Genomic DNA, 14,354 nt, shown 5'->3' on the forward strand with positions numbered 1-14,354 from the left:
AGATGGTGAGGCACCAGAGACAGTGTCTGGCCATTGGCTTCAAGAATTCAGATGGTTCCAGCCATGGCACAGGGCATACTGACCAGAGCAGACAGAATATGTGATCTCAATCATTGATGGACCTCAGGATGTGGTTCTTTTTTTTTTTTTTTTTTAGGATGTGGTTCTTAAAGAGACCAAGTACATTCTGCAAAGGGCTCTGAGTTCTCAGGAGACATCTGGACTTGCATTTAAGCAGAGACAGAAAGTAATATCTTTTACTTAGCACATAAAACATAGTCAAATTAAAGTGAAGATTAATAATCACAAACAGCGAGTGATTGTTTAGTATAAACATCTCATGTGATATTTGGTGCACTTTATATTATAAAAACAATCTTCATCTGCAATTAAAAATTTAACTGGGCATTCTGTATTTTCCTTTGCCAAGTCTGGTGCCCTAAATTACACTGTTATGTGAAACAAAACAAAACAATTTGCCAACCAACCCTTATGCTTGGAGTGATTCTGTTTAGTAAAGAAATTTCCATGTAAGAAGATGCTTACGTAAATAGATGCACACAGCCTTGTGTGTTTTGCCTGCATGTATGTCTGTGTACCATATACATGCTTGGCACCTGTGGATCTTCTGGTATTGGTGTGCCATGTGAGATCTCTCCAAGAGCAGCCAGTGGTCTTAATCATTGAACCATCTCTCTAGCTGCTGCCCCCACCCACAGACTTTTTCCTTTTTATTGGAAAATATGTGTACACAAGCCAGTTCCCATTTGTATACTTTTATGCTACTTCTACTTCTGATATTTTGTATCAAAAGGAGTTTAAAGAAAGTAATGAGCGTAATATGAATGGAAATTGACAAATAGAGCATATGAAACCTAAAAACTTCTATACAACAGCAGAAGCAGTTGAAGAGACAGCCTAGAGAGAGGTAGAAAATCTTTGCTAGCTGTATATCTGATAAGGAATTAATTTCTAGAATATACAAAGAACTGAAACAAAACCAAAAACTAAGTAATAAAATAGCTAATGAAAAGAGCAGACCACTCTCCAAAGGTGGACTATAAATGGCCAATAAGTATATGGGAAGATGTCCGGTCTCACTAGCCATCCGAGAAATGCAAATTGAAACCACATTAAAACTCCATCTTACCCCAATCAAAGCAGTATTCATTGAGAAAACAAATAACAAATGATATGGACAAGAGATTCCCTTATACACTTCTGGTGGAAATGCAACCCAGTTCAACCACTATGGACCTCACTATGGAGGGTTCTCAGAACACTAAAAATAGTTCTACAGGACACAGCTGCACAACCCCTGGGCATTTATCTGAAGGACTCTAGATGGGCACATCACAGAGATACTCACATTGGTGTTTATTGCAGAACTCTTCACAATGGCTACGTTATGGAACTAACCCAGCTGCCTAACAACAGAGGAATAGACCAAAAGAAGTAATTTACACAGTAGAATTCTATGTGTCCATAAAAAACAGACAAGCTGGAGATAATCGTTTTAAGTGAATTAAGTCAGTGTCCTAAAGACAAATAAACATTTTCTCTCATTTGTGGTTTATAGATTATATATGTGGTGTCCGTGTTTTTACATTGCTTTTAAGATTTATTGACTTTTAGTTTATGCATGTAAGTCTTTTGCCTGCAAACATGTCTGTGCACCTCATGTATTCAAATGTACTCAGAAGTCAGGAGAGGGCACTGGCTCTCCTGGAACTGAAGTTACGAACTGTGCATTGTGAGCCATCACACAGATGCTGGAAACTGAATTCAAGTCTTCTGTAAAACCAACAGGGCTTTTAACTGCTAAGATATCTCTCCAGCCCTAATACATAAAATTATATATGCTTATATGACATAAAAGTAAAACTAAACTTATCTAGGGATACAAAGGGACTAATGGGAAGTGAGGAGGGAATCTGGGTTAGAGGATGTGAAGGTTTGAAAAAGAAATGGCCCCCATAGGCTTACATATTTAAGAACTTAGTCACCAGAGCTTGACACTGTTTGAAAGGATTAGAATTAAGAGATGTGGCCTTGTTGAAGGAAGGGTGTAACCAGGGGTGGGCTTTGAGGTTTCTCCCTCTTCCTTTTGCTCCCCCTCCCTCTCCCTCTCCTCCTCCTCCTCCTCCTCCTCCTCCTTCTTCTTCTTCTTCTTCTTCTTCTTCTCTCTCTCTCTCTCTCTCTCTCTCTCTCTCTCTCTCTCTCTCCCTCCATCCCAATTATCTCTCAGCTACTTCTGTAGCACCATGCACGCTACCATGCTTCCCTCTATGACAATAATGCACTAAACCTGTGATACTATAAGCTAGTCCCTATTAAATGCTTTCTTTGAGAAGAGTTTCCTGGGTCATGGGGTCTCTTCCCAGCAATAGAAGAGTGACTAAGACAGAGCATATAGAAAGGAATGTGCTCAACATATAATATATGCTTGCATAAAACCTCAAAATGAATTCATTAAAAGTGAAAATATATGAGCAGTGGGTTTCCACTCATAGGGATCATGTTCGACTGATATCAATTTGATTTCCTCTTATTTAGTTCATACCAGCTACCAAGCAAAAGGGAAGGTTTGGGAGCCCACTGAAGGTGGAAGCCTCTAGGTAAGGCATTGGATTGGGGGTTCCCAAACACAGGCCAGGGTTACACTGTAGCCTGGGTTAGGAATCAGTTTGTACCATGTTAATCAACAGAGTTCCAGGAACCAATGTTTTCAGATGAGTCCAAAATCTTGGCCACTGGCCACTTTTAAAATTTTGCGGTCTAGTCTGAAAAAGATTTAAATTGTGCCCCTCAGATACTGAGAACTTTGCTGTACATAAAACTGCCCAAGAAAGCTGTATTTAAATCATTGGGCTTTTGGCAATCTTGTATGTTTAGCCCGGTCTCTATGGTGACACACAACCATGAATTTAATGTCTCCACAGTCTCTACTTATTCCACTTGCTAACACATTTTCGTTTTTGACTCCCCCTCCCTTGGTACCTCAAAATAGTCAGCCATGCAAAGCATTTGTTCCCTTCGGTTCTATTTTTAGTGTGGCCTTCCTTTGGGCAGGGCCAATAGAACAGGTGCAAGAGTTGCTGTTCAGTGCATCTGTAGTCAGAAAATAAAACAAAACCTGTACATTGAGAGATGCAGAGACCAGCTCAGAACTGCTCTCACACTGGCTCTTAGCAGGCAACATCAAAGGGTACCAAGAGGGGCTGTGCTTAATGATCATCTCAATGACAATAAAATGAAGAATTTATTTCTGCGTTGTCCTGACTTTCCTCACAGGGAATTCAAGTGCTGGTTGAATTCCTCAGGAGTTAGCAGGGTCTGACAGAGCGACAGGAAATAAAAACTTAATGTCTTTCTATGGTATTTACTATTTCATGTAAGATTTTAAAGAACTTTTACTTGGTGAAGTGTAGCAGGAACTTCTGCTGCGGGGAGCAGGGGAGGAGACACAACTGCAAAAGCATCTCCTGCTGGAGGACCTAATTGAGAGACCAAGGACTGCTGATGCGGACAATGCCAGCCAATGGGGAACTGCTGTTTAGAAGAGCTGGGTGTAAAGGCGCTTGTAGCACTGTTCTGATGAACTTGCTGCGTGGTTCTCACCTACTCCCGGAGTCTGTGTCATTGACCCTGTGTCCAAGGGTAGGTCAGGCAGCGAGTAGTCCAGGGCCTGTGCACTGGACACTGTTAGGAAAACAAGACAAGAAGAGAAATAGTTACCAAGACCCTCGGGATGTTCAAAAATCAAGGTTTATTTCTTCTTTCCTAGTCTGAGGCTCTGTGGATTAAGCTTAAATAGCAGTTAGATGGAAGCCTTTGGAAGAGGATGGGAGACGATGCATGATTCCCCTGTGCAAATTCAGTAATCCAACCTCCTAGTGGTAGCCATAGCAGGCCACCCGTGTCTGTGTAACGATCCTGCACACCCCAGCTTGAGTTTCTAAGATGCAGAATAGAAAGGAGGGGCCGGTGTGGAGTCAGGAAGTCTTCACTGTGTCTTGCTTTATAAGTGATGAGAGCATCTTGTCAAAGTCCATGCTAACTAATTTTTAACCTCGGCTTAAAATTCTTTAAGCTCATCACATTTCTCACCATGAGTAACTCAAGCCTTGAGAATCTGTTTACATAACGTGACCTCTAATTATATTAAAATACCTCAGACTCACTAGTCAGTGATGTCCAGCCGGCTTTTCAAGTGCTGAACTCACCCACCACGTGCCTCCTTGATGTTGGTGGCATTGAGCTGATTGTGATTTTGGTTTGGAGCAGTAAACTAAAGGCCCCGACTTGAGGTTGTGCAGTCTTCCCTGAAGTACACGGTGGTGCCAGGATGCACAGTTCAAGTTCAGTGTATCTTTTCTGATTTTATCGCTAACGCCTTACTTCACACCTTATCTGGGTGTGTTCTAAGGCTCAGCAGGAATCAATGAAAGCGCTGTCAGAGACAGAATCTTCCTAGTTACTCTGGGAGTGTCAGGCAGAGTGAAAATCCCACTTTCTACTTACTGTGTTCTTCCCCAGAGCTACCATCTGCTCTAGGTTATATCATCTGTTCAGGAATACCTGTGGTGAATATTTTTAGACAACGTTTGTCATGAACTATAAGTAGGGATGACCGGAAGAGAAAGTAAAGACAGTTTACTAAGCTGAGAATGGTGGCACAAGCCCACAATCAGGGTATGCAGAAGGCTGAGCCAAGAGGGTCAGACCTTGGCTACATAGCACAGTAAGCCAACCTGGGCTACATAAAAAGATGTTATGCCAAAAACTTAAATAAATTGTAAATTTACTGATGTTTATATCCTTCCCCTACTCGAACAATACTGTATAGAAGTGCAATAATTACTTACATTGCTGAAAAAAACCAGTAGTGTTTATTATATTAGTGTTGCTTAAGTAAATCCAGTTTTTATTACTCTTTTAGCCACCTTAAAGCCTTCATAGCTAACACCGCCTTTCTCATGAGATGTTTACAAAGCGATGTCCGGGGGACAAGCAACGGGGAGTACAGTATGAATAGAACATAACCCTTCCCCCACAGGACTCACAAAGCAACACAAAGAATAGAAGCTGTAATATAGTACACGCAGGGTGAAGTGCTGAAGAGAGATGCATATAATAACGACATGGGGGTTATTTCCACAGAGCAATGACCACGCCTGGGAGTGGAGAGGGCGGTGCCTTGGAGGTATCCAAACAGGGGCTTGACAGTGGGGAGGATTTGGTGTGTACAGACAGAACCTGGTAGGGAGACTCAGATTCATGGAAGTAGAGAATTGCATGGATGTGTTCAGGCCACAGGAAGAGGGATATATGGTTTCAACAGGAGGGCACTTAGATCAAGGGGAGATGAAGAGTTAGATCCTTCTCAGTTACGGCTGTAAGTGCAAACATCATTGCAGGAGAAGATTTACTTGTGTGTCTTCTGAAGAACCTGATGGGATGGATGCTACTCTCATCACTTCCCATTCATGGATAAGGAAACACGCATTAAAGTTAATTCATCCTGCTTCCTGGTTAGATTCGTGCTGGAAGCAGGCAGGGCACATGTTCCCGAATCTTTAGGGGTAATTTGGCACCATCTATAAACACTGCTGAGTCCCCTGACGCTAGATATTAACAAGACTATGCCTACTTTAGTATGTTTGCTGGTAGCCCTGGTCGTTCCCGACACTGCAAAGTGCACAGAAACACCTGAACCCAATTCGAGAGTCAGGTTTGCAAGTCTGGAAGCCAACAACGCATCATATCACATGAGGATATTACATGACCGTATCGCTTGCAGACATAAGCATCACCGTGTCCAAACTGCAATGTTGCAAAATGACATTACTTAACACGGTTGCCCTGACAGTGATTTGTGATTCCCAAACAGATCTGTAAGCAGTAAGATCACTAGAGTTATCTTGTTCAATTGATTCACTTAATTAAATAATATCTCCATACTCCTTTCCAGTAGTTTTGTTAGTATATTTTAAGTATATAGAGTAAAGGGTTTCATTTCTTTTTCCATTCATCTATATAATATGCTTTTTGGTCACTTTGATCTCCTCTATTAACCCTTTCTCCTTCTACACTCCTGTCTTAGTCAATGTTCTACTGCTGTGAAGAGACACAGTGACCAACTCTTAAAAAGGAAAGCATTTAAATAAAGCTGGCTTACGGTTTTAGAGGTTTAGTCAATTAGTAGCATAACAGCATGACAGCACACAGGCAGATATGTTGCTAGAGACAAGCTGAGAGTTCTATACCCAGATCTGCAGGCCAGAAGAGGAGAGAGGCACAGAGCCTGGCTTGGGCTTTTGAAACCCAAAAGTGACACACTTCCTCCAAGAAGGCCACACCTCCTAATCCTTTCAAATACTGCCACTGCCTCAGCACTTATATTTATGAACCTATGGGAGCCATTCTCATTCAAACCACCACAATCCCCAACAGATCCCTTTCATGCCTGTCCATCCTTTATTTCCCTTTACTCCTGGGTAAAGCATGCATTGCTTGTCTTTGTGTGACTAACTCATTTTGCTTCCCATGATGGTCTCCATTTCTAGTGTTCAGACTGTTGTGGCAGAGAATCCTGAGTGGGAAGGTCCTGCTGTGAAATAAATGATTTGGCTCAGGTCATTTAGGGAACAAACACAATTCCAAAAGATGCAGAGCATCAGTAGAGAGAGAGAGAAGTCAGATACCAGAGATTAAGTGCAGTAACAATATTAATTATTTACTTATTTTTATTTTATGTACACTAGTGTTTTGCCTGCATGCATGTCTATATGAGGGTGTTGGATACCCTGGAACAGGTGTTACAGACAGTGGTGAGTTGCCATGTGGGTGCTGGGAATTATGTTAGGTCCAGATCATGACCTGACAGACTCCACAGAGCACAGAGACCTCCAGGAGTCCAACCTGTATGCAAAAGCAGAGAGTCTTTATTCAAGCTCGAGCTCAGACCCTGCAACCCCTCCAGCACAGTGGAAGTTGTGGAAGGTACTGAGCTGGTACAAGCCTTGCCCACTTATCATGGTAGCAGGGACAGGGACTTTCCAACTTGGTAGTTATATGATTGTTTTACATTTGCTTGGTGCACTTCTGTTGGCTAATAATGGTTTCAGCTTGGTATGAGCAATGGTTGCTAGCTTAATCAATCTACTTTAGACATTAGGTACGTTCCCTTTATGAACTGGTTGGTTTATGCTAGGAGTGCAGTGGCTATTTGTCCAGGGCAATCGTAATTGTTACCAGGGTGACAGGGCTCCCGGAACAAGTCAGGGCTTTTCTAGTAACTGAGTTCATTCAGAGGTCAAGTTAATCATAACATGGAGTCTGAAAGCAAAATGGAGTTTGTTAGGTTAAGCTGAGCCCTTCAAATTGAACCTGGGTCCTCTGGAAGAGCAGCCAGTGCTCTTAACCACTAAGTCATTTCTCCAGAGAGAAGCAATTTTATCAAGACACAGTTCCCCAGGGAAGCCAAATAATTTTGTGTTTGTCTTTCCACTGTTGTTAATAATGTGTTGTTAACATGGGCACTGGAAAAAATTTCCTGAACAAAACACCAATGGCTTATGCTCTAAGATCAAGAATCGACAAATGGGATCTCATAAAACTGCAAAGCTTCTGTAAGGCAAAGGACACTGTGGTTAGGACAAATCGGCAACCAACAGATTGGGAAAAGATCTTTACCAATCCTACAACAGATAGAGGCCTTATATCCAAAATATACAAAGAACTCAAGAAGTTAGACCGCAGGGAGACAAATAACCCTATTAAAAATGGGGTTCAGACACTCCTCCATTGTTGGTGGGGTTGCAGACTGGTACAACCATTCTGGAAATCAGTCTGGAGGTTCCTCAGAAAATTGGACATTGAACTGCCTGAGGATCCAGCTATACCTCTCTTGGGCATATACCCAAAAGATGCCCCAACATATAAAAAAGACACGTGCTCCACTATGTTCATCGCAGCCTTATTTATAATAGCCAGAAGCTGGAAAGAACCCAGATGCCCTTCAACAGAGGAATGGATACAGAAAATGTGGTACATCTACACAATGGAATATTACTCAGCTATCAAAAACAATGACTTTATGAAATTCGTGGGCAAATGGTTGGAACTGGAAAATATCATCCTGAGTGAGGTAACCCAATCACAGAAAGACACACATGGTATGCACTCATCCATAAGTGGCTATTAGCCCAAATGCTTGAATTACCCTAGATGCCTAGAACAAATGAAACTCAAGACGGATGATCAAAATGTGAATGCTTCACTCCTTCTTTAAAAGGGGAACAAGAATACCCTTGGCAGGGAATAGAGAGGCAAAGATTAAAACAGACACAGAAGGAGCACCCATTCAGAGCCTGCCCCACATATGGCCCATACATATACAGCCATCCAATTAGACAAGATGGATGAAGCAAAGAAGTGCAGGCCGACAGGAGCCAGATGTAGATCGCTCCTGAGAGACACAGTCAGAATATAGCAAATACAGAGGCGAATGCCAGCAGCAAACCACTGAGCTGAGAATAGGACCCCCGTTGAAGGAATCAGAGAAAGAACTGGAAGAGCTTGAAGGGGCTCGAAACCCCACATATACAACAATGCCAAGCAACCAGAGCTTCCAGGGACTAAGCCACTACCTAAAGACTATACATGGACTGACCCTGGACTCTGACCTCATAGGTAGCAATGAATATCCTAGTAAGAGCACCAGTGGAAGGGGAAGCCCTGGGTCCTGCTAAGACTGAACCCCCAGTGAACTAGATTGTTGGGGGGAGGGCGGCAATGGGGGGAGGATGGGGAGGGGAACACCCATCAGGAAGGGGAGGGGGAGGGATTAGGGGGATGTTTGCCCAGAAACCGGGAAAGGGAATAACACTCGAAATGTAAATAAGAAATACTCAAGTTAATAAAAAAAATAAATAATGTGTTGTTAATAATGATGATGAAACACAAGCCCTGCGTTATGAGTATTTGTTCCTCACCTGTATCCCATTCACAGTTTTATTCCTAACTTCCAAAAGGATGGTAGCAGGAGCTGCCCTTTTGAAAGCTGACTAGGTCTTGAGGGATCGGGGCTGTATAAACAGGCCCAAGTGAGTTTACTCATTCCTTCTACCACTCGAAGACATGGAGAAAACATCACTTCTAGGGAGTCAGAAGTAGCCCTTCCAAATACTGAATCAGCCAATGCCTTGGTCTTGGACATCCCACTTCCAGAGCTGTGAGGAAGAAATTCTGTTTTTTATAGAGTCTATCCCATCTAGTTTTATTAAGGCAACCTAAAAAGTCCTAAGACAGAAGGGACCATGCACCTTCCAATACTGTGCAGTTTTAACCCTTACAGACATGTGTAGAAAATGCTCACTGGGATAAATGAATTGATTTTCATAAAACTAAAGGATTTATTTTAGAATGGAAAATACTGGCTCTCTGCAAGTGACGTTCTCCCACGGAAGATCTGAGGGCACAATCTTGCTGCTCTATCCACAGTGTGCAATGGAACTGCTTGCTCGAAGGCATGGTGCAAGGTTTTTTGATTTTTTTTTTTTGGATATTTTTAAAATTTACATTTCAAACGTTATCCCCCTTCCTGGTTTCCCCTCCAGAAACCCACTATCCCATTCCATCCCTCTGCCTCTGTGAGGGTGCTCCCTCACCCACCCACCAACTGCCTCCTGCTTCCCGCCCTGACATTCCCCTATACTGGGGGTTTCCAGGCTTGGCAGACCCAACGGCTTCTCCTCTCATCCTCGACTACATATGCTAGTCACTGTCAAATTCAACTCCAGAATGCTGTCCTCAGGCATCTCCTCAGAACACTGCTTCCTGCCCATTCACCCGTCTCTGGTACTCTGCAAATGCTTTTGACTTCTGCCACTGGGAAACATGCTTCCATTCTCATTAGTCTGTTTTTCTTTAGTCTGAATTTATGTCACACAAGCTCTGGCCCCAGCTCCTTCTCCTAGTTCAAAATATTTATTTTGGCTCTCAGCACCAACAATCTCCTTTAACTTTTTCTCTTATCAAAAACAGAGATGCCACAAGCTATAAGGAGGCTGTATCCTGATAAATTTCTTGTAAGCTGAAAATAGTCTGAATGGGAAATCCACATTGACCCCCACACAGTAATATCACACAATAGCAGTAGGGAACCATCTGGATTATCAGTGTTTTCCTTATGAGCCTGTGGCTGACGGGGAGCTTGGATCTGCCCTGCTACTCAGCACTGCCAAGGAGCATAATGCGTATGTATCAATAGGGGAAACATCATGCAGTGAGGCACTGGGTCTGGGATCCATGTGCAACACACACACACACACACACACACACACACACACACATATACATCTTTCTGGAATTTCTCTTCATGTCTTGCCTGCTATGTCATATCAAAAGACATGCTAACATGAAAGGGGTTAAAATCTCATGGTGCCCTGCCCCTAGTCAAAGAATCATAGGCAACTAATGACTGCTGGGAGCAAAATTAGCTTCTTCTAGGGATGATCCCCTCATTAGTTATGCAGTACAAAGTTGCTCAGTCATGAAACCATATGTACACAAACAACAAACAAACATATATATTATATAATATATAGATATATATGTGTATATATCACTTTGATATATATATTGATATATATCACTTCTGTGTACACTCACAAAATTGGCATAATTTATACTTATGACTTATGAGGATAAGAAGAATAGAAAGAGTTAAATAAAATTCAGATTCTGAAAGGCTGAAAGAAGGATAAGGGGCAGCAGGTTGGTCAAGGGAGCATTCCTGGACATAAAGACATTAGTGGGTTAAGTGCAACCCTGAAGGCTCCCAGGAGTCTTGTCTCACAATGCTAGGTCAGGCTTGATAGCTGCTGGGTTCTAGGTTCAAAGCAGACTTTTCCACCAACATAACAACAAAGCCTGGCTGGGAGGAGAGCCCCAAATCCATCCACTAGAGACAGTGGAAATCAGGACACCCATGAACTCAGTTCATGTTCTCAATCTTATATAACTCAGAGTCCCTGCTCAGGGAATGGTCCTGCATTCCCTCTGTCTAAAATGTTAAGCTCGCTCACATGTCTTTTTTTCTGACAAACAAATTAAAACATTATCAATATAAACTCAGCTTCACTCAGTTCCTTGGGATATGAGCAGAAGAAAGTCAGATTGTTGGCTAAAACGTTACCCGAATGGCTTCTAGCCCCATTTCTTTTGTAGTTCTTGTTCCCAAGCAAAAACTCTCCTGTGCTGAGCTTCTTTCTGTCTGTCTGTCTCTCTTGGCATTCTTGCCTTCCAAGCCACCAGAATAGCATGCTGAGCTCTGCTTACAGCAGCCAAAAGCTCTCCTAGCCCAAAGTTCCAAATGCTATCATGGTCTCCCCCATAGACTAGTTCCAAAGGCTTAAAATCCATGTGGTTAAATTTATCACATATCAGTACCCCACACACCAGTACCAACTTCTACCTTGGTGTCTTGTCCTGTTGTTTTGACAAACGCTCTAAGAATATCAACTGAAGGGTGACGGGGTTTATTTTAACTCACAGCTCTAAGTACAGTCCCTCGTGTTAGGGAGATGAAGACAGGAAGGGCCCAGCATCTGGTCACAAAGGATCTGCAGTCAGGAGAGACGGAGATGAATGTGTGCTGCTGTGCAACTCCCTGTTTCCATCTATGCCGTCCTGAGCGCCCTGCCCAGGAAATGATCTGCCACAATTAAGATGGGTCTTTGCACATTAATTAACACGATGGAGATCATTCCCCACAAGCATGCACAGAAGCCCATCTTCCAGGTGGATCTCAATTATGTCAAGTTGACAACATCGTCATAGAGGTAATGCTACTGATCCAGAAAGGTAGGCAGGGAGGACCTGTGCATTTCAGTGTTTGAGTCTGTCATAGCTTGATATTTTACTTAACCCACTCCTTTACTAGACTGTCGTTGTCAATGCACAGTTGACATTCAAGGAAATACAAATGATAGCTTGAATATTAACCAAAATTTAAACATGAAAAGAAGTCCCTAGAGAATCCCTTGTCTCAACTGATATACTACTAACAATGATTAACCTACTCTGAGGGGGTAGCTCAGAGGGTACAGTCCTTACTATGCAAATATACAGACCTTGAGTTTGATCCCTATATAAAACCCAGTGCTACGGTGCACATCTTAACTCCAGTGCTCCTGTGGTGAGATGGGCAGGGGAGACAGAAGCAGTGCAGCCAGACTGATGTGCACAGCAGCGAATGCAAGAGGATGGCAAGAGCTGACACCCAAGGTTGACCTCCACATGTCTGCTGTGGCACATGCATAGCTACACTCACATACATGAGCAAACAAACACACGTGCACACACAAAAATTCGATTAAGCTGCTCTTTAAGTCACCACTATGATGAAAACTGTTGAAATCATCTGATACCTTTATAGAGGAAGAAAAAACATCTGGTCTGTGTGTTTCTCTTACTCTACCGACAGATTCGATCAATGCCAGGTTCATACATATTTAGATCCAACATCTGGGTCAGAGCAAAGAACTGGTTTAAAATCAAAGTGCCAGGGAAAGATGATAATTCACTGTTATTTAGAGAATGGAGGGTTTTCTGAAGCTTTGTATACTCTTTAAAAAGATGAAAACGAATGTGTCACTCATTCTTGTACCCACTTGTTCTTTAGTTGAGGCAACAAACATTTAGACTGACAGACATTGTGTGTGAGGCTTGTATGGAAAAGACAAATGAGACAGACTATTCTAGAAACAAAACACTGTAGCTATGGGAGCGTGTACACTTACACACACTAATAATACCAATTATATAGTCGTTCTATTGTTCTACCATTCTGTTAGGTCAAAATCCTGGCGCCCACTATTCTTGCTATGTTTATGTATTTAATGGACCTTCCCAGGGTGACTGTGCTCTTCTTGCTCTCCACCCCTGCCTACCACATACACTCCCTTGGCCCCACTCACATTTGCTCATTCCATGCCAGGCCCTGCTGGAAGGCGGATGCCTTCTTGTCTGCCTTGGATGCAAACCACCCTGATCCAGCTATTCCCCCACCTGGTACCTCCTTGTTCCAGCTGATTCACCACCTCATGCCACCCCAGAATAGACACAACCTTTACCCTGCTTGAGTATGAACCCTGAAAAGAGACACCATTTCGTTTGACCAGTGTCTTCACTGGGCTTCGAACCTGCAATCCTGTCAGCATTGTCAAGTAGGCAATAAGAGCACAGAACAAAGGAAAGCAAGTCACATATGTAGGAGTTAAGGGAGCATGGGGGAGGGGTGCTAGAGCAAGGCAGAACAGGCAGGTCTTCCTAGTACACTAACTCTCTAACTTCCCTCCCGAGTTACTAAAGACATCCCTCTCTAGTGGCTGGATCACATTTGAACTAGGTGCACTGACTGCTGGCGGCCAGTACATGTGCCGAAGGAAGCCTTTTGTTCCCAAAACTTCCCACCAAAACTAAGGCAGTACGCAAGGTTTTCTGTGGCTACTCTTCAAACACTTCCTCTGGGGTCAAGCTGACCTGTTCATAAGACATGTGTGACTTCCGCAGGCCCTTCACGTCTTTGTTTCATCTTGGTTTTACACATTCAGATCCTGAATTATCTTCCTACGTCTATGCCACATTTGGGGATTCTGACCCAGCGATCAGCAATGATATCTTAGAAGGGTGGTTAGACGCTTACCTGATAGTCTTCAAGGGCCAGACATGCTCTGTGAACACAGTCATAGAGGAGTAATGGGCAGCCCCGGGGAACGAGCAGAGAAAGCATGAGACACCCACACATTTGGCTCTGTGGTGCACATCTCTGCCTGAGTCTGTAGGTGCCCGGATTGGGGCTCATTTGTGCATCTCTGGAACGTGGTCCTGGAAGAAAGAGGAAATTACTTCCGTTTGGAAACTGGGAAGTGATGATTGAGATTGAACTAAAATTTACGTTTATTATAGGGTTAGTGTAATGCAGCCAAATTCTGACAGTTTATGTTGGGGAATCAACCAGTGCTTTTGGAACTCAGTTCAACACCATCAACCAGCTGTATTTGTGCATATGAATGTTTCAGAATTGGGCGGAATCGCTGTATGTATTCCTGAGCCTACTGCAGTGCCTGACCTTCCCATCTCAGAGCAGCCGCCATGCCCTTCCTAGACATATGGGACTCTCTAGGGAGGAACCAGCCCACAGGTTTGGATTTGCTTACTCCGTGTCTGATATTGTCTACTAATCAAATATATACACAGTGTGTCTGTGTGCGCGCGCGCACGCGTGTGTGTGTGTGTGTGCGTGTGTGTGTGTGTGTATGCATGTGCGTGTGTGTGTATGTGTG

General features: G+C 43.0%; 1 long non-coding RNA gene across 7 annotated transcripts in view; it reads right to left on the reverse strand.

The window, feature by feature from the left end:
- LOC108351748 (uncharacterized) overlaps positions 1-14,354 on the reverse strand; it is a 59,216-nt gene that overhangs the window by 33,426 nt on the left and 11,436 nt on the right. For 3 of the 7 annotated variants that reach the window (XR_005488319.2, XR_005488318.2, XR_010054219.1), the window contains exons 2-3: positions 13,715-13,896; positions 1,503-3,702 (exon numbers count right to left, since the gene is read on the reverse strand). This is a non-coding gene — a long non-coding RNA (uncharacterized LOC108351748). Of the gene's footprint in view, positions 1-1,369; positions 1,428-1,502; positions 3,703-11,560; positions 11,631-13,714; positions 13,897-14,354 lie in introns of those variants that run through there. The other 4 variants (XR_005488317.2, XR_005488315.2, XR_010054220.1 and 1 more) reach the window with 3 other exon arrangements.

This window comes from Rattus norvegicus, chromosome 8, assembly GCF_036323735.1.
Source record: "Rattus norvegicus strain BN/NHsdMcwi chromosome 8, GRCr8, whole genome shotgun sequence".
NCBI lineage: Eukaryota > Metazoa > Chordata > Mammalia > Rodentia > Muridae > Rattus > Rattus norvegicus.